The sequence below is a fragment of the Triticum dicoccoides genome, chromosome 6A, assembly GCF_002162155.2.
Source record: "Triticum dicoccoides isolate Atlit2015 ecotype Zavitan chromosome 6A, WEW_v2.0, whole genome shotgun sequence".
NCBI lineage: Eukaryota > Viridiplantae > Streptophyta > Magnoliopsida > Poales > Poaceae > Triticum > Triticum dicoccoides.
The window spans coordinates 238200591-238220567 of record NC_041390.1 but is presented as its reverse complement, the minus strand read 5'-3'; positions in this window follow the sequence as shown (position 1 = coordinate 238220567).

Genomic DNA, 19977 nt, shown 5'->3' with positions numbered 1-19977 from the left:
TGTATTATTTCCCAATAATGTTTGGCTATCCTATGATGCTTGACTAGATCGGTTTGTCCTGTGGGTTAATCATGATCTTGATTGGTATGATTGTATATTTTATTATGGTATTTTCCTACAGTGCCCTCCATCTCGCGCAAACGTGGGGGATCCTTGTTGTAGGGTGTTGCAATATGTCCATGGTTCATTTATGGTGGGTTGCGAGAGTGACAGAAGCTTAAACCCGAGTAAGTGGGGTACGGCGTATGGGAATAAAGAGGACTTGATACTTAATGCTATGGTTGGGTTTCATGACCTTAATGATCTTTGTAGTTTTGGATGCTTTCTAGAGTTCCAATCATAAGTGCGTATGATCCAAGTAGAGGAAGTATGTTAGCTAATGCTTCTCCCTCATGTAAAATTGCAAGAACGATTACTGGTACTTGTTATCGATTGCCTAGGGACAAATGACTTTCTTGTTGACAAAAGCTATCCACTTTTATTACCTTACAATTTATTCGTAGTTTTATTCTCACAAAGTACTCGTAGTTTTATTCTTGCAAAATAGTTTCATACTTGTCTTAGGTAAAGGAAACATCAAGTGTGCGTAGAGTTGTATCGGTGGTCGATAGAACTTGAGGGAATATTTGTTCTACCTTTAGCTCCTCATTGGGTTCGACACTCTTATTTATCGAAGAAGGCTACAAACGATCCCCTATACTTGTGAGTTATCACTGCATGCGAAAAAGGTGAAGCCCAATGATGGAGACAATCCGAAGCTGAGGCACCTCACTGATGCAAGCCAGTGGAGAGTGTTCAACACCGATTATCGATATTTCGTAGGTGATGCATGGAACATCATGCTTGGAGCGAGTACTAAAGGCATGAATCTGGTGGGCAACCAGAAACCCAACCATAGCATATGGCTCGTGTTTCTATGGATTTAAAACTCCCCTTTGCGTGCGGATGAAGTCAAAGTACATACACAAGAGCATGCTGATTCAAGGGCCAAAACAACCTAGAAATAATATTAATCAGTATTTGGGGTTACTGAAAGAGGAGGTAAACACGTTATGGAAAACACTGGCAAAGATATAGGATGCCAGGAAAGGCGAGTATTTCTATATAGGAGAGGCGCTAGTGACGTCGGTGCATGAGTATCTCTGTTACGGATATGTGGCAGGCTAGGTGTGCCATGGATATTGCGGATGCACCCAGTGCATTGACGATACAATGTCTCAGTAGCTAATGAAAGATGGAGGGTCTGGGAAAATCGTGTACATGGGGCAACGAAGATGTCTCAAGAAGGACGACCCGTGGAGAAATCCTAGAGATCTATTCACGGTGAGCCTGAGCATCGACGACCTCCACGTAAATGGAGTGGTGCTGAAATCTATGAGTTGCCGAAAAACTGGGAAGAGTGACCCATGCCGGGAAAGATGAAACACGCGATGGAGCCACTGCTGAAGGTATGGAAATGAGGTATGTTTTTGGGACTTGGAGTTGTGGCTCAAACTCAACATGCCTCCTTGCCTTATCAAATGCATATCACGAAGAATGTCCTCAAGAGCTTGCTTGCCACACTGATGAACATGATGGAGAAGACCAAGGATGGGCCAATGACAAGAAGAGACTTGGAAGATTTGCAAATCATGGAAGATCTCCACATGCCCCGTAAAAAGTCTTTAGAGGACATAAAGACTGAGACGGATCATCAGGCGGGGGACAGGGGCAAAAAAGTAAACAAGATGGTGGAAAATTAGTGCCCCACTCTTGCCTCACCCTAAAGACAAAGGAGATCAATCAATTCTTCAAGTGACTTACCGGAATCAAAGTTAGTTCCAGTTACTGTGGAGATAAGTAAATTTCTAGACACCAAGAAGAAAAGGTTACGCGGGATGAAGTCTCATGACTGTCACGTGATGATGACACGGATACTCTGGGTTGCCCTTAGAGCGATAAAGGACACTCACGTTCATGACATGCTTATTTTTCTCTGCAACTTTTCTGACATTATCTCTCAAAAGTCGATCAGTGTGAAGCAGCTCCGAAGGCGACAGAAAGAGATTGTTGTGATACTAAATGAGCTTAAGATGTACTCCCCGCCCGCGTTCTTTGACATCATGGTGCTTGTATGTGTCCACATTGTGGATGACATCATAGACCTCAGGCTAACATTCATGCACAACATGATGCCGCTCGAGAGGATGAATGGGGTCATCAAAGGATTCATTCCTAACATGTCCCGTCCGGATGGAAGCATCATCCTGGGCTATCTAACCCAAGAGTGCATATCCTTCTACGAAAATTATCTTCTGTATGTCTGAGACCATATTGTTCGTTTATCCATTAACAAGAACCTTGGGAGGCTCGAAGGAGAAGGTCACACCAACGGCCGCAAGGAACTTCATGTTTACCACTCGAATCGACGCAAAAACGTTGACATAGCAAACTTAGTAGTGTTGCAACACCTGGACTTGGTAGATCCTTTCGCGACATTGCACAAAGAAACCGTCGCAAAGAAATACCATGACCTGCGGCTATGCAAGATGGACGCCAAAGTTATTAGAGAGCACAACTCCAATTTCTTGCCTTGGTTTAAAGAGCATGTTCTTACTAATGCCTCGGAAGAGGGCTCTATAGATGGATTGCTCATATATGCCTTAGCACATGGCCCCGTGGCCAACCTCGCAACCTCCCAGGCATACGATATCAATGGATAGACGTTCTACACGGAGACCAATGATATAAAGAGTGGTTTCCAGAACTCAGGGGTAATGACGGAATGCATGACCGACGACAACGATGCAACTGAAATATTCTACGGAAGGGTCAAGTAGATATGGGAGATTGATTACTCTGGACTACATGATACAATGATGTTCTGTGTCAGATGGGCTAAGAACATCGAAAGAGAAAACTGGTATTTCACTACAATGTCTATACCTGACGCCAAGAGCGCTACCGTGAACGTCATCACCAAGAGTGCTACCTTGATAGTCATCGCCAAAAATGATCCATGGGTACACGCTAAACACATGACACAATGTTTCTCTTCATAACCGATCCGAGCAATCCCAACCGTGTTGTCATGTGGAGAGGAAAAATGAACATCGTCAGAATGGATGGATTCGCCAACAAGGAGGACAATGACTAGTATGATAATACGATGAGGGAACATGACGATGACGATGAAACATACGTCAAATGAAGAATAAAGACTACATTAGCTAAGAAAGATCGTACTCCATGAAAAAGGAAAAGTCACAAAGAGGGGCCCAAGTATTCAACCACGAACAAAAAGGGAAAGAAGCTCACTCAGAAACGTCATCGATGCTGAGAAACCATCATTTATGTATATGTATTTATTTTGTGTATGCACTTAATAGTTACCGGTCAAATGATGTGTAATATATATGCATGGTTCTGGCTCGGTCGTCTTTCGAAAAAGAAAATAAAAGGAAAAATGAGAAAGGTGAAGAAAATGAAAAGATAAATACAAGGAATGGAAAAGAAAGAAGAAAATAAAAATAAAAAGAAAACAAAAAAGAAAGGAAAAAACAAGGAATAGAAAATAAAATGAAAATGAAAAGAAAAGGAGAAACAAAAGAAGAAAATGAAAGAAAAAGAAAAATGCAAGCAATAGAAAATAAAATGGAAAGAGAAAGAAAAAGGAGAAAGGAAAAAAGAAAATAAAATAAAAATAAAAAAATGAAAAGAAAAATGAAAGGAATAGTAGTAGCGCGGGTCTCGACCCGCGCTACAGCTAACATAGCTCTAGCGAGGGTCTAGAGTCGTGTTGTTGCAATTTTGACTTAACCACACGCGCAGGCCTCTGTCAATTCCCTATACCCATTCCCCAACCCCATTCGCTCTCCTCCTCCGTCGCTGTCTAGTGCCCTCCATGCACCCTCCATCGCTCGTCGCGCGCCCTCCATGCGCCTTCCGTCGCCGTCCATCGCCTGCCACGCGCCCTCCGTCATCGGCCCATCCGTCACCCTCTGCGTGCCCTCCGTCACTGTCCACGTCGTCGCCACCCTCTTCTCCACCTGCGCATGTCTCCCAGCTACGTATTGAGCTTGCGTTGGTTTTCCCTTGAAGAGAAAAGGGTTATGCAGCACATTAGAGATAAGTATTTCCCTGAGTTAAGAACCAAGGTATCAATCCAGTAGGAGAAACACACAAGTCCCCACTAGATGCACCTGCACAAATAATCAAACACTTGCACCCAATGCAGTAAAGGGGTTGTCAATCCCTTCATAGTCACTTGCAAAGGTGAGATATGATAGAGATAGATAAAGCTAAACAAAAGAAAAAAATTGGGTTTTTTTGTTTGATAGATCTGAAAATAAAAGATTGCAAAAAGTAGATCGGAAACTAATATGATGGAAAATAGACCCGGGGGCCATAGGTTTCATTAGAGGATTCTCTCTTGAAGGCAAATAATACGATGGGTGAACAAATTACTGCCGAGCAATTTATAGAATAGCGCAAAGTTATGACGATATCCAAGGAAATGATTATGAAATATAGGCATCACATCCGTGTCAAGTAGACCGACTCCTACCTGCATCTACTGCTATTACTCCACACATCGACCGCTATCCAGCATGCATCTAGAGTATTAAGTCCATAAAGAACGGAGTAACGCCTTAAGTAAGATGACATGATGTAGAGGAATAAACTCAAGCAATATGATGAATACACCATCTTTTTATCCTCGATGGCAACAATTCAATATGTGTCTCGCTACCCCTACTGTGTCACTTGGTGAAATCATGCAAAATTGAACCCAAAGCTAGCACCTCTCCTATTGCAAAGAAAAACCAATCTAGTTGATCAAACCAAACCAATAATTCGAAGAGAAATACAAAGATATCAAATCATGCATATACGAATTCAGAGAAAATTCAAATAATATTCATAGATATGCTGATCATAAATCCACAATTCATCGGATCTCGACAAATACACCACAACAGAAGATTATATCAGATAGATCTCCAAGAACATCGAGGAGAACATGGTATTGAGAATCAAAGAGAGAGAAGAATCCATCTAGCTACTAGCTATGGACCTGTAGGTCTGAGGTAAAGTACTCACGCTTCATCGGAAGGGCAATTGAGTTGATGAAGATGCCCTCCATGACCGAATCCTCCTCCGCCAGGATGCGGGAAAAGGCCCCAAGATGGGATCTCACAAGAACAAAAGGTTGCGGCGGTGGAAAAGTGTTTTTCTAGATGCTTCTAAGGGTTTTGGAATATAAGAGAATATATAGAAGGAAGATCTAGGTCAGGGGGTCATCTAGGGGCCAACAAGGTAGGGGGCGCCCCCCTAGGGGGTGTGATACGTCTCCAACGTATCTATAATTTATGAAGTATTCATGCCAATATATTTTCATTCTTGCATGTTTTACAATCATTTTATAGTAACTTTATATCATTTTTTGGGACTAACCTATTGACCCAGTGCCAGTTACTTCACGGAAAACCAATATTTGACGGAGTCCAAACACCTCAAAACTCTTAGTGGATTTTTTTGGACCAAAAGACTCCCGATGGGGCAGAGTAGCACCTGGGGGTTCCCTGAGGGGGGCACAACCCACCAGGGCGTGCCAGGGCCCCCTGGCGTACCCAGCTGGGTTGTTCCCACCTCGGTGGCCTCCCGTACCCCTTCTTTGCACTATAAATTCCCAAATATTCTGAAACCCCTCGGGGTTAACCTAGATCAGAAGTTCTGCTGCCGCAAGGCTCTGTAGCCACCGAAAACCAATATAGACCCGTTCTGGTGCCCTACCGGAGGGGTGGAATCAGCTCCGGTGGCCATCTTCATCATCCCGGCGGCCACCACGATGAGGAGGGAGTAGTCCACCATCGGGGCTGAGGGTTTGTACCAGTAGCTATGTGTTTAATCTCTCTCTCTCTCTCTCTCATGATCTATATCATGGGCTTTGTTAATATAGTCAGATCATATGATGTTTCTCCCCTCTATCCCTTGTTGTGATGAACTGAATCTTTACCCTTTGATGTTTTGTCTTGTCGGATTGAATATTCAGATATGAGAACACATGATGTATGTCTTGCGGTATGAATACTTGAGTAACAATGGGGTATCATATTGATCCACTTGATATGTGTTTTGGCATTCAACTCGCGGATTCCCGCGGTGACATTGGGGTAATCTATGCATAGGGGTTGATGCATGTTTTTATTATCTTTTCTACGATAGAAACTTTGGGGTCCCCTTATAGTTCTTTCTGTTGGATTGAGTATTATGAATACTAATTTGCTTTGGTGTTATTTTAGTATGAACTCTAGGATAGATTGAACGGAAAGAATAGTGTTATGTTATATTAGTACGGACACTTGAATAGATCGAATGGAAAGAATAGCTTTGAGGTGGTTTCATACCCTACAAACAATTTATTCTTATGTTCTCTTCTAGATAGGAACTTTGGAGTGATTCTTCATCGCACTTTGAGGGAGTGTTATATGATCCAATCATATTAGCATGATTGAGATATTTCACTAGCAAAAGTACGGACCCTAGGCCTCATTTTCATGCATTGCAATAACGTTTTTGTGCCCGTTTACTATTTGCTACCTTGATGTTTTTATTTATTCAGATTATCAAAATATATTTCTACCATCCATATTACACTTTTATCACCATCTCTTTGCCGAACTAGTGCACCTGTACAATTTGACATTGTATGGGGTGTGTTGGGGACATAAGAGATTTCTTATATTTGGTTGCAGGGTCGTTTGAGAGAGACCATCTTCATCCTACACCTCTCTGTAACATCCCAATTTTCAATTTGGATGTTAATCATTAGGTCATCATATGCATCAATAATTTGTGCATTTCCGAATTTGTTTCATTTGGAATTTTGATCCTAGAAACCTTAAGCAACTCAAGAACCAATGAAAAGAGTTGGAGTTTTCACAAAAATCCATTTTTGAATTTTCAAAATTGGTAAATTGGATCAAGGTGATTTTTATTCGAAGTTATTTTTCCAATTATTTCAATTAAATAAAATAATGAGAGAAGATAATATGACTTTTTAAAACAGCGAGGAAATATTGGAAATTTAATTTTGAATAAAATTATATTTATTTGAATTTTTTTATGAAATTTTATTCAGTTGAATTTTATTAAATTAAGGAAAAGTTGCATTTTTAAAAAATTGCATTTAGTCCAGAAAAATGTTCACGTGGTCCGAAATATTAGGAGGGGATATTGAAAATTGTTTCTGGAATTTTAGGATTTTTATTTTATTTTATTTTGGATTTTATTCGCTGCATTATTTTTAAAAAAAATCTTCAGACCGACTGTGCCGAAGCCTAGCCGGCCCAGCGCGTCGCCCGCGACCGATTCCGGCTGGGAGTCCGGCCGCTGCACGCCCTCACTGCCGCGAGTCCGACTCGGACTATGCGTCGCCGCGGCCTTTGCCCCTCCTCCAAGCACCCTTCGCCCCGTCTTTATAAGCGCCCGCCCCCGGCCCTCTCCTCACCAATCGCTGCCGCCTCCCACCGCCAAGCCGAGCCACCGCTGCCGCCTTGCACCGCCTCGCCGTTGCCCCGCAACTGCCGCACCACCTCGCCGGAGCTCGTCGGTTGAATAAGATGAATTGCAATTGCTTGGTGACTGAGAACGTAGGTTGTTGGCTTTCGAGAGAATTCATTGTTTGAACCTTAACATGTTAATGGGTTTCCATTATAACATGAGAAGTTTTATAAGAAAGAATTGCTGTTATGATGCTAGGATAAGTGATTGAAATTATCATTGATCAAACTTGTGCACTTTGCTAGCATTCACAGTTCATAAATTATTATTTTTCATTCACCTACTCGAGGACAAGTAGGAATTAAGCTTGGGGATGCTGATACGTCTCCAACGTATATATAATTTATGAAGTATTCATGCAAATATATTATCATTCTTGGATGTTTATCATTTTATAATAACTTTATATAATTTTTTGGGACTAACCTATTTACCCAGTGCCCAGTGCCAGTTGTTGTTTTTTTCTTGTTTTTTACTTCGCAGAAAATCATTATTAAACAGAGTCAAAACACCTCGAAACTTTTTGTGGATTTTTTATGGACCAGAAGACCCCCAATGGGCCAGAGCAGCACCTGGGGGGTGCCCCAAGGGGGGCACAACCCACCAGGGCGCCAGGGCCACCTAGCGCGCCCAGGTGGGTTGTGCCTACCTCGGTGGCCTCCCGTACCCCTTCTTTGCACTATAAGTTCCGAAATATTCCGAAACCCCTTGGGGTTAACCTAGATCAGAAGATCCGTCGCCGCAAGGCTTCATAGCCACCGAAAACCAATCTAGACCCGTTCTGACGCCCTGCCGAAGGGGGAATCATCTCCGGTGGCCATCTTCATCATCCCGGCGGCCACGACGATGAGGAGGGAGTAGTCCACCCTCGGTGTCGGCATTCTGGGAACTGGGGTCCCCAGACTTGCCTGCCTGCGGCCTGCGGCATGGCTCAAAGGGGGCCCGGCACGGCCCATCTTCATCAACACAAGACTCAAGACCCTCGCGAGGGGCCAAGCCTCGCGGGTCGGATGACGTGGAGCTTCCTCAGGCGCGGCCTCGTCAGGCTGGCTCACGAGGAGGCGGAGAAATCAAGGCGGGATACCTCGCGAGGTGCCCATGACGCAAGCCATGATGAACCAGGGCGCCAGGCAGGTGCCAGCCCGCGCAGCATCCTCCTTTCCTCTTTGGTGCAAAGGGAGCAAGCGCAGCCGCGGAGTACCGAGGCATCAGGCAAAGGTTGCCATTTCGGTGCAACGAGACCAACACCAGGAGGACTACGAGACGGAGGTCACCGTGGAGCCAAGACGGCGTCATCACCAGAACTTTGCGCAGGCGAAGACTACTTTTGTCAGGATAGCTGATACTTGCTGTCCCCCTTCAAATTAGCCCGCCATTGTTGGCTCCCTTCCCGCTCAATATTTGGGAAGAGGACCAGGGCCTCTATAAATAGGACCAGCCGCCCACAGAGCAAAGGGTTGGAGAAAAGGAAGGGGTGGCTCGATAGAGAGGTTGGAAGCATAGAGACAGAGAGAGAGAAAGGTGGCTGAACTCCTCCCAGTAGTTCATTGCCCCAGCCAAGAGCGGACCCTCGCGAGGCTGTTCTTCCTTGTATTGTTCATCATCATCAGCCCCAAGAGGAAATCCACCCACCGCACACTTGAGTAGGGTATTACACCACAACGGTGGCCCGAACCAGTATAAACCTTGTGTCTCTTGTGCAGTTCTTTCAGTAGTCTAGATCCTTGCAAGACGGAGAGGTAGAAGACGTAATCTTCGCGCGCACCCCAGAGTTTGAACCTTAAGGGTCTGCCGGAACCCGAAATCCGACATTTGGCGCGCCAGGTAGGGGTGCGCTGGAGTTCGTCTTCCACCGCACCGTTCTCCTCCGACCGTCGCGTCCATGTTCGACGCTCGTCGAGCCCGCGCTGAGCGCCGGGCCGCCATCGCTTCCCGCGTAGCCCAGACGGCGCCCGTCGGTGGACGTCCTCATTGTTCACCGTCACCTGCCATCAATGCCGCCACCGGCCCGGCGGGGGGCGAGCAGCAACCGTCATCTCAGCATCCGTCCGTGCGGCAAGACGGCCGCACCACTACTCCATCGCTCACACCAGCTGGTTCTTCGTCTCGCGCGTTCCGCGCACCCTTGGAGGCTCGAGCTACGCTCATCGCGGCAAACGAGCTCCTGCGCTACCGTCCCGTCGACGATGTCTACGAAGAGTGGCTCGGCCGCGTCGCCGAGCTCGTCCGCGCTGTGGAGGGCTCTCCCGCGCCGTCCGTTTCGCTGTGCCGCACCCCGCCCTGCGTGGGCAACGAAACTCCGGGGGCGTACCAGCCGCCTCCTCTCCAAGAAGACGCCGTGGCTCCAAGGCGCGTGGCCCCTGGGCGGAACCCGCTCCGTCAGGTGCCAGCGCAGCAAGAAGCGAGCTGCCAAGAAGTCCCTCGCCCGCAAGGAGCTGCCCGGGCGCTCCCTGCTCCGGCACGCCGCGACCCTGCTCCGGCTCCGGCACGCCAAGACCCCGCGCTGCTCCTAGCTGTAGCGCGTGGGGACCGAGAAGGTCATGGCGAACAGGTTCCCCATGGCGCTCAAGGAAGGAGCTCGCACCTAGCTCCTGAATCTGGCTCCAGGCACGATCTCTTCCTGGGACCAGATGCCCACCCGCTTCATCGCCAACTTCCAAGGTACTCGCGACCGGCCACCCACCGTGAGCGACATGCGCCGCATCAAGCAACAACCCGGAGAGACCCTGCAAAAGTACATCCAGCGCTTCAATAGCGCGCGCCTCAAGATCCCCAAGGTGTCCGAGGAGGCCATCATCTCGGCCTTCTCCGATGGTGTGCGCGACGTCAAGATGAAGGAGGAGCTGGCGATGCATGAAGACCTGTGCACCTCCCTGGAGCTGTTCAACTTGGCGACCAAGTGTGCCAGGGCTGAGGAGGGACGCCTCTCCCTCCTCGAGCTGCCTGCCGCAGACCTAGAAGAGAAGAAGCCCAAGGCCAAGGACGTGAAGCACAAGGGGGCTGCCGTGCTCGCGGCAGAACCAGACACCAAGCGGGGCAAAGATCTGCCTGAGTCCTCCAGGGGCGGCCGGTACTGTGTGTACCACGACCTCCACACCCACAACACCAACGAATGCCAAGAACTCCGCGCCGTGCGAGAAGGAAGGATCGGCCGTCGCCCTGAACGCGCCGATCGGGGCTACGACCGAGGAGGAGGAAGAAACGCAGGACGCTGGGAAGACCGCGGCCCGCGCCAAGGGTGGCGCGATCAACCTCGCAAGGATCGTTGGCGAGACCTGCCTCACGAGGGGGACTGGAGGGATCAACCTCGTGAGGATCGCCCACAGGGCAACACAGGCCTCCCTCCATTGCCGCATCAGCCAAGGAGAAACGAGGACCGCCATCGAGACGAGGGGGCTGGGGGCTTCTAGAATCCACACGCAATCGCCTGCATCCTGGGCGGAGCTCAAGCCCTAGCCTCACAACGCATCTTCAAGCAGTTTGCCCGCGAAGTGAATGCAGTCCTCCCCAGGCTTGAAGCAACGCGCCCTCTCAGGTGGTCAGCCTGCTCCATCACATTCAGCTCAACGGATCAACTCAAGTGTGCGGCCACAGCCGGGGTCCTCCTGATGCTTTGCTCCCCTGTCATCAGCAATGTACTGGTCACCAGGACCCTCATCGACGGTGGGGCAGGGCTCAACGTCCTGTCCCTGGAAATGTTCAACAATCTCCAAGTGCCCTACGACCAGCCTCAGCCAACCAAGCCCTTCTCCGGAGTCACCGACGGCTCCACGGTCCTGATTGGGCAGGTCCACCTCCCTGTCACCTTCGGGGCACACAACAACTACCGCACCGAGCTCATCGACTTTGACGTCGCCCACATCCGCCTACCGTACAATGCCATCCTCGGGTACCCAGCGCTGGCCAAGTTCATGGCCGTAACTCACCATGGCTACAACGTCCTCAAGATGCCAGGAAGTGGCAGAGTCATCACGGTGCCCTGTGAAGAGAAGGATGCAGTGTGTTCCCTGGAGCGAGCCTTTCAGGCCGCATCACTGGAAGACCCGGATCGCGGAAGCAGGAGGCTTCTTGAGACCACCCCCAAGAAGAAGAAGGCATCGTCTGGACCAGCCCCTTGGGAGGCGGGCCCCTTAGGGCCCGCATCTACCCAGGGGGAACCACCTTCCATCGCATAGGAAAGCGCGCCCAGCGCCCTCCTCAGGCAGGGCTTGGGGGGTCTCCCCTGGAGGGCCACCGACCTAGCCAAGGTCATGAGGGAGGCGCTTGGGCACCACATGGAGGCGTGTTACGAAGCACGTTTCCCTCAAGAAGGAGCAGGGCAAGGAAGGTCAGACCCGCAGGAGTTCGTCGACAAGGCCATTCAAGAACTACAGGAATCAAGAATCATAAGGGGTTGCCGCCGTCTACCGGCTGTGGCTCTCCATCCAGGCGAGGATGTTAGGCTGCGCATCTGCATCGACATACCAGGGCTCAACCAAGTCGCTACGATGGAGCGCCTCTGGCCCTCGCGAGTGGGGCGCTGCGGGGGTCCGCCCCACAGCTACGTTCGCATGCCTTACAGCTTGCCGAGCGCGGTTGCAACGTGTCAGCGCCTCATGAGGGGCATCATGGAGGCTCAAGAAGACAGGCGTTCCGCAGCCATGGCGGAGATGGAGATGATTCGCGAAGAGCTACCAGTGCCTCCGGAGCCTCCCGAGCCCCCTGGGCCTGGGGGCTCGTGAGGATCGGCTTCCGCAGCCCGCCGAGTCTGCTGCACCAACACCCCTTTGCCCTCGACACCTTCAGGTGACATCTTACAAGTTGCATTTCCAGCTGGGAGCGCCCTCCCAGGGCTGCATCGTTCCCAGGCCGCGTGGGTCCATCCCTGCGGTATGTATCCCTTTTATTTCATGTCGTTAGCTTGCTTTGTTGGGGGCGCCCCTCGGGCTGCATCATCCACAAGTCGCTTGGGCCCGACCCAGAGATGTCTACCTTCCCAGCATCTATCTGAATGAATCCTCTCCTTCGCGGCTAACGTGTTTGATCTAGTTGCCTGCTCAACTGACACCAACTAACGGAATTGCTCCCATAACGACACGACGCTTGCGCATGGGTCCGTCCCTGCAACGCCGACAAACCTGAATGGCTGAGCTCTGGCCGCGGCAGCCTCGCATGGCGCCACCTCGTCAAGCCTCCAGTGCCGCGCCTCCCCTCGGAAGCAACTAACGGCGGACTGATAATTATCATGGCGACCTCTTCTTCCTTCTGTGATGCGTTTACAGGATCCCCTAAGGGAGTTGCGCCAGGCAAGGCCCTCGCGGTGTTCCTTTCACTCTCGTCCGTGCGAACCGCTTGCACGTTAAAGGGGGGGTGCCTGAGGATCGCGACTCAGGGCTCCTACTGGCTCTCCAGCCCTCACCCTCTGGCCTTGACCACGGCATCGCGACCTGGCATACCAGCGACGACTAAGACTAGCTCGAGGGCCGGGACCCGAGGACATATAGCAGAAAGGGGAGCAAAGGCGGGGGATAAGGGGCGCGCGAGGACCTCGCCGAGCGATTCTGCTCCCGCCGACGCGCGGACCCAACGACACACCAGGAATAATCCCCGACTCTCGAGATAAGTCACCACCCGAAAGCACCGGCTATCGTAGCACTACCCCCGCATCTAATGCAACTCCGTGTCAGCGACGCCGCTCTCCTTTCTCGCCGAGCGATGGCTGCTTGGGCGCCAAAGGGGACCTCCTGAGCATCGCAACTCAGGGGTTCTTACCGGACCCCGGGTCGCTCACCTCTTGGCCTTGACCACGGCATCGCGACCTGGCATACCAGCGACGGCTGACGCCGCCTTGGGACTGGGACCTATCGATGCAGAGCACCAAGCCCTCGCGAGGTTCGAAAGGGAGAACTGAGCTAAGACGGAATCAGCAACTCGCACAACTCTATAGCAAGGGTTATGTATTAACAAACAGGATTACAGGCACCTTACAAGCCCCCATGGGGCGCATTTTGATTCCTCGCAGGGAACGGATCCTAAGGGATGCTAACTAAACGCGCTCCTGCAAAAGATGCCATCATCAACAGTGGGCCGTCAAGCGCCGGCGCCAACCCCATCCAGATCAGAGTCGGCGACGGCCAGACGAGCCCGCCCTGCTCCAGGAGCGGCGCCGACTCATGGGCTCGTAGCTGTCGTCACTCGTCTCCGGAGTCGTGAAGATCTCGCTGGAGTCGCTAGGTCCCCCGGCGCCTCCGTCGCCTGCAGAGCCGCCAAGGGAGCGGTCGACGGGACTAGCCTTCACCATGGTGAGGCCTTGGCCACCTCTCCCGGGACAACACTCCAGCCGGCGCCCATCCGCGTCGAAAACCTTGAAGAACATCACTGAAGCGCCATCGTACTCCAAGTGGACCGCGAAGACGCCCCTCACCCTACAAACCCGGGCGATCTCTCTCCAGCCACGAGTCATGTAGACCTAGCCCGGGGCAACAACCGCGACCTCTGCCTCGGTCGCGAGGGTGCTGCAGCCGGCGTGCTGTAGCCGGAGCTCCAAGGGCAACCCCCGCGGGATGATGGAGGCGAAGAAGGGAGGCAGGCGGATCCAAGACTGGAGAGGAATGGCGACATGGAGCACGAACTCTTGGGAGGAGCCCTCGGCGTGGACCCCAGGAGGAACAACCCACACCTTCATGACTCGTCGGCGCTGACCGCGAGGATCGGCATCGACCCCTTCGAGGCCCTTGACGTGGGCATACAAGGGAAGCGGGAACCCCGGTGAAGCCCGCTTGCACCGAGGCCTCGACACCACCTGACGGTCCTCCTCGTCTCGGCCGCAGAGGGCGAGCCATTTCTTCGGCGAGAGCGGGTCTGGTGCCTCTCGAGGAGCCTTTCCCTTCTCCGCTGTAGAGAACCGGCGAATCGGAGTCATCGCGGCAAGACGGAGCAAGGATCGGGAAGAAGGAGAAGCAAGGAGGGATGGACTGGAAGGGCACGCACAGTTCTGTACTTATAGCCGGCGAAGGACAACCGCCAGCCAACACGACCACAGGTAATCATGACACGATTTGCATGCAAGGACTTGTCCAACCCGCGTGATCACCGAGGCGTCGTGGGGAAGCGGAGACACCCACGTTCGATCAACCGCCACGCGGCTCCCAAGGTCATAGGCTGTTAGGGCCCGCGGCGCTTCGCCCTTGCCCTTTCGCCTCTCAGCACGGCCAAGTCCGGACGCGCCTTGGGCCCGGGGGCTACTGTCGGTGTTCTGGGAACGGGGGTCCCCAGACTTGCCTACCTGCGGCCTGCGGCGTGGCTCAAAGGGGGCCCGGCACGGCCCATCTTCATCAACACAAGACTCAAGACCCTCGCGAGGGGCCAAGCCTCGCGGGGCGGACGACGTGGAGCTTCCTCAGGCGCGGCCTCGTCAGGCTGGCTCACGAGGAGGCGGAGAAATCAAGGCGGGGTACCTCGCGAGGTCCCCATGACGCAAGCCATGACGACTCAGGGCGCCAGGCGGGTGCCAGCCCGCGCAGCGTCCTCCTTTCCTCTTTGGTGCAAAGGGAGCAAGCGCAGCCGCGGAGTACCGAGGCATCAGGCAAAGGTTGCCATTTCGGTGCAACGAGACCAAGACTAGGAGGACTACGAGATGGAGGTCACCGTGGAGCCCAAGACGGCGTCATCACCAGAGCTTTGCGCAGGCGAAGACTACTTTTGTCAGGATAGCTGATACTTGTTGTCCCCCTTCAAATTAGCCCGCCATTGTTGGCTCCCTTCCCGCTCAATATTTGGGAAGAGGACCAGGGCCTCTATAAATAGGACCAGCCGCCCACAGAGCAAAGGGTTGGAGAAAAGGAAGGGGAGGCTCGATAGAGAGGTTGGAAGCATAGAGAGAGAGAGAGAAAGGTGACTGAACTCCTCCCAGCAGTTCATTGCCCCAGCCAAGAGCAGACCCTCGCGAGGCTGTTCTTCCTTCTATTGTTCATCATCATCAGCCCCAAGAGGCAATCCACCCACCGCACACTGGAGTAGGGTATTACACCACAACGGTGGCCCGAACCAGTATAAACCTTGTGTCTATTGTGCAGTTCTTTCAGTAGTCTAGATCCTTGCGAGACGGAGAGGTAGAAGACGTAATCTTCGCGCGCACCCCAGAGTTCGAATCTTAAGGGTCTGCTGGAACCTGAAATCCGACACTCGGGGCTGAGGGTTTGTACCAGTAGCTATGTGTTTAATCTCTCTCTCTCTCTCTCTCTCGTGATCTATATCATGGGCTTTGTTAATATAGTCACATTGTATGATGTTTCTCCCCTCTATATACCCTTGTTGTGATGAATTGAATCTTTTCCCTTTGAAGCTTTGTCTTCTCAGATTGAATATTCAGATATGAGAACAATGATTGATATGTCTCCGTCGTATCTACTTTTCCAAACACTTTTGCCCTTGTTTTTGAACTCTAACTTGCATGATTTGAATGGAACTAACCCGGACTGACACTGTTTTCAGCAGAATTGCCATGGTGTTATTTTTGTGCAGAAATAAAAGTTCTCGGAATGACCTGAAAATCAACGGAGAATTATTTTCGAACATATAAAAAATACTAGAAGAAGAATCCATGTCAGGGGGGCCTCCACCTGTCCACGAGGGTGGGGGCGTGCCCCCTGCCTCGTGGGCCCCCTGATGCTCCACCGACCTCAACCCTGACTCCATATATTCACTTTCGTCGAGGAAAAAACCAGAGAGAAGGATTCATCGCGTTTTACGATACGAAGCCGCCACCAAGCCCTAAACTCTCTCGGGAGGGCTGATCTGGAGTCCGTTCGGGGCTCCGGAGAGGGGAATCCGTCGCCATCGTCGTCATCAACCTTCCTCCATCACCAATTTGATGATGCTCACCGCTGTGCGTGAGTAATTCCATCGTAGGCTTGCTGGACGGTGATGGGTTGGATGAGATTTATCATGTAATCGAGTTAGTTTTGTTAGGGTTTGATCCCTAGTATCCACTATGTTCTGAGATTGATGTTGCTATGACTTTGCTATGCTTAATGCTTGTCACTAGGGCCCAAGTGCCATGATTTCAGATCTGAACCTATTATGTTTTCATCAATATATGAGAGTTCTTGATCCTATCTTGCAAGTCTATACTCACCTATTATGTGTTATGTTCCGGTAACCCCGAAGTGACAATAATCGGGACCACTCCCGGTGATGACCGTAGTTTGAGGAGTTCATGTATTCACTATGTGTTAATGCTTTGTTCCGGTACTCTATTAAAAGGTTGTCTTAATATCCCTTAGTTTCCAATAGGACCCCGCTGCCACAGGAGGGTAGGACAAAAGATGTCATGCAAGTTCTTTTCCATAAGCACGTATGACTATATTTAGAATACATGTCTACATTACATTGATGAATTGAAGCTAGTTCTGTGTCACCCTAGGATATCACTATTACATGATCGATCGCTTTCGGCATAATTCTCTATCACCGATCCAATGCCTACGAGCTTTCCATATATTGTTCTTCGCTTATTTACTTTTCCGTTTCTATTGTAACAATCACTACAAAACACCAAAAAAATTACTTTTGCTACCGTTACTTTTGCTATCGTTACCACTACTATCATATTACTTTGCTACTAAATACCTTGCTGCACATATTAAGTTTCCAGGTGTGGTTGAATTGACAACTCGGCTGCTAATATTTGAGAATATTCTTTGGCTCCCCTTGTGTCGAATCAGTAAATTTGGGTTCAATACTCTACCCTCAAAAACTGTTGCGATCCCCTATACTTGTGGGTTATCGAGACTATTTTCTGGCGCCATTTCCGGGGAGCATAGCTCTATTCTTTGAGTCACTTGGGATTTATATCTGCTTATCATTATGAAGAACTTGAAAGATCCAAGAACCAAGAATTATCCCTCAACTATGAGGGGAGGTAAGGAACTGCCATCTAACTCTGCACTTGATTCACCTTCTATTTTGAGTAAGCTTGCGACACCTAAACCTGCTTCTGCTATTAATTCTGATATGTCACATGTTATTGATGATGTTACTTCTGCTATGCATGATACTTATGATGAAACTACTTCTATGCTTGATACTACTGTGCCACATGGTGAATTTCTTGGTGAACAACTTGCTAGGGCTAGAGAGAATGAAATTATTGAAATTGATAATATTGATGAAAGTGATGATGAAGATTCTCCCCCTAGATATGAATTGTCTGTTGTTCCTGAAGGTTATATTATGGATGAAGAAACTGCTAGAGACTTTCTTGCTTGCAATGATAGGAGTGATCTTAAGAAGCTTTTAGCTAAGCTCAAACAAAAAACTTTGAATTCTAGAATGAAATATGATCCTGCTTATGCTACTTCACCTATCTTTGTTACTGATAAGGATTATGAATTATCTGTCGACCCTGATATAATTACTTTGGTAGAATTTGATCCTTTCTATGTCTATGATTCTGAAACTGTTGTGGCACATCTTACTAAATTAAATGATATAGCCACCCTGTTCACTAATGATGAGAAAACTCGCTATTATTATATCCTTAAATTAGTTCCGTTCTCATTAAAGGGTGATGCTAAGATATGGTTTAATTCTCTTGATCCTGGTTGTGTGCATAGTCCCCAGGATATGATTTATTACTTCTCTGCTAAATATTTCCCCACTCATAAGAAACAAGCTGCTTTAAGGGAAATATATAATTTTGTGCAAATTGAAGAAGAGAGTCTCCCACAAGCTTTGGGGAGGCTTCTCCAATTACTTAATGCTTTGCCAGATCATCCTCTTAAGAAAAATGAAATACTTGAAATCTTTTATAATGGACTAACAGATGCTTCCAGAGACCACCTGGATAGTTGTGCTGGTTGTGTTTTCAGGGAAAGAACACCAGATGAAGCTGAAATTCTATTGAATAATATGTTGACTAATGAAAATAATTGGACACTTCCTGATCCAATCCCTGATCCAATTCTTGAGCCAACTCTGAAGAAAAGGGGTATTCTTTTTCTCAGTCCTGAAGATATGCAAGAGGCAAAGAAATCTATGACAGAAAAAGGTATTAAAGCTGAAGATGTTAAGAATTTACCTCCTATTGAAGAAATACATGGTCTTAATTTGCCGCCTGTTGAAGAAATACATGGTCTTGATAACCCGACACATGTAGTAAAGGTAAATTCTCTCTATAGATTTGATGAAGGTGATATTCCTCGTTATAAGTCTGCTAGCAAATGCTTAGATGTGTTTGATAACTTTATTGTTAAATAAGAGAACTTCAATGCTTATGTTGGTAGACAATTGAAACATAATGCTTACATGATCGAACACTTGAGCGATTATATGGCTAATGTTAAAGGTGAACTAAAACTTATTAGTAAACATGCTTCTATGGTTACCACTCAAGTAGAACAAGTACTTAAATCAGAATGATTTTCTCAATGAATTGAATACTAAAAATAATGATTTTGATGTTAGAGTGGCTACTAGAACTAGTAAAATGACTCAAGAACCTTTGTATCCTGAAGGCCATCCCAAGAGAATTGTGCAGGATTCTCAGAGAAATAATGTAGATGCACCTAGTCCTTCTAAGAAGAAGAAAAAGAAAAATGATAGGACTTTGCATGCTTCTAGTGAACCTGTTGTTGACACACCTGAGAATCCTAATGATATTTCTATTTCTGATGCTGAAACACAATCTGGTAATGAACATGAACCTAGTAATAATGTTAATGATGATGTTCATGTCGATGCTCAACCTAGCAATAATAATGATGTAGAGATTGAACCTGCTGTTGATCTTGATAACCCACAATCAAAGAATCAACATTATGATAAGAGAGACTTTGTTGCTAGGAAGCACGATATAGACTTTGTTGCTAAGAGAGACTTTGTTGCTAGGAAGCACGGTATAGGGGGATAGATTGGTAGGAAAAGACCATCGCTCATCCACGACCGCCACTCATAAGGAAGACAATCAATAAATAAATCATTCTCTGACTTCATCACATAACGGTTCACCATACGTGCATGCTACGGGAATCACAAACTTGAACACAAGTATTTCTACATTCCACAACTACCCACTAGCATGACTCTAATATCACCACCTTTATATCGCAAAACTATTGCAAGGAATCAAACATATCATATTCAGCGATCTACAAGTTTATGTAGGATTTTATGACTAACCATGTGAATGACCAGTTCCTATCATCTCTCTAAATAGATATAAGTGAAGCAAGAGAGTTTAATTCTTTCTACAAAATATATACCCACGCTCTAACAAGTATATGTGAAGCAAAAGAGCATTCTACAAATGGCGGTTGTCTAAGTGAAGAGAAACAGGCAGTGCAAACTTCAAATGATATAAGTGAAGCACATGAAGCATTCTATAAAGCCATACCCAAAAGATATAAGTGAAGTGCAATGAGCATTCTATAAATCAACCAAGGACTATCTCAT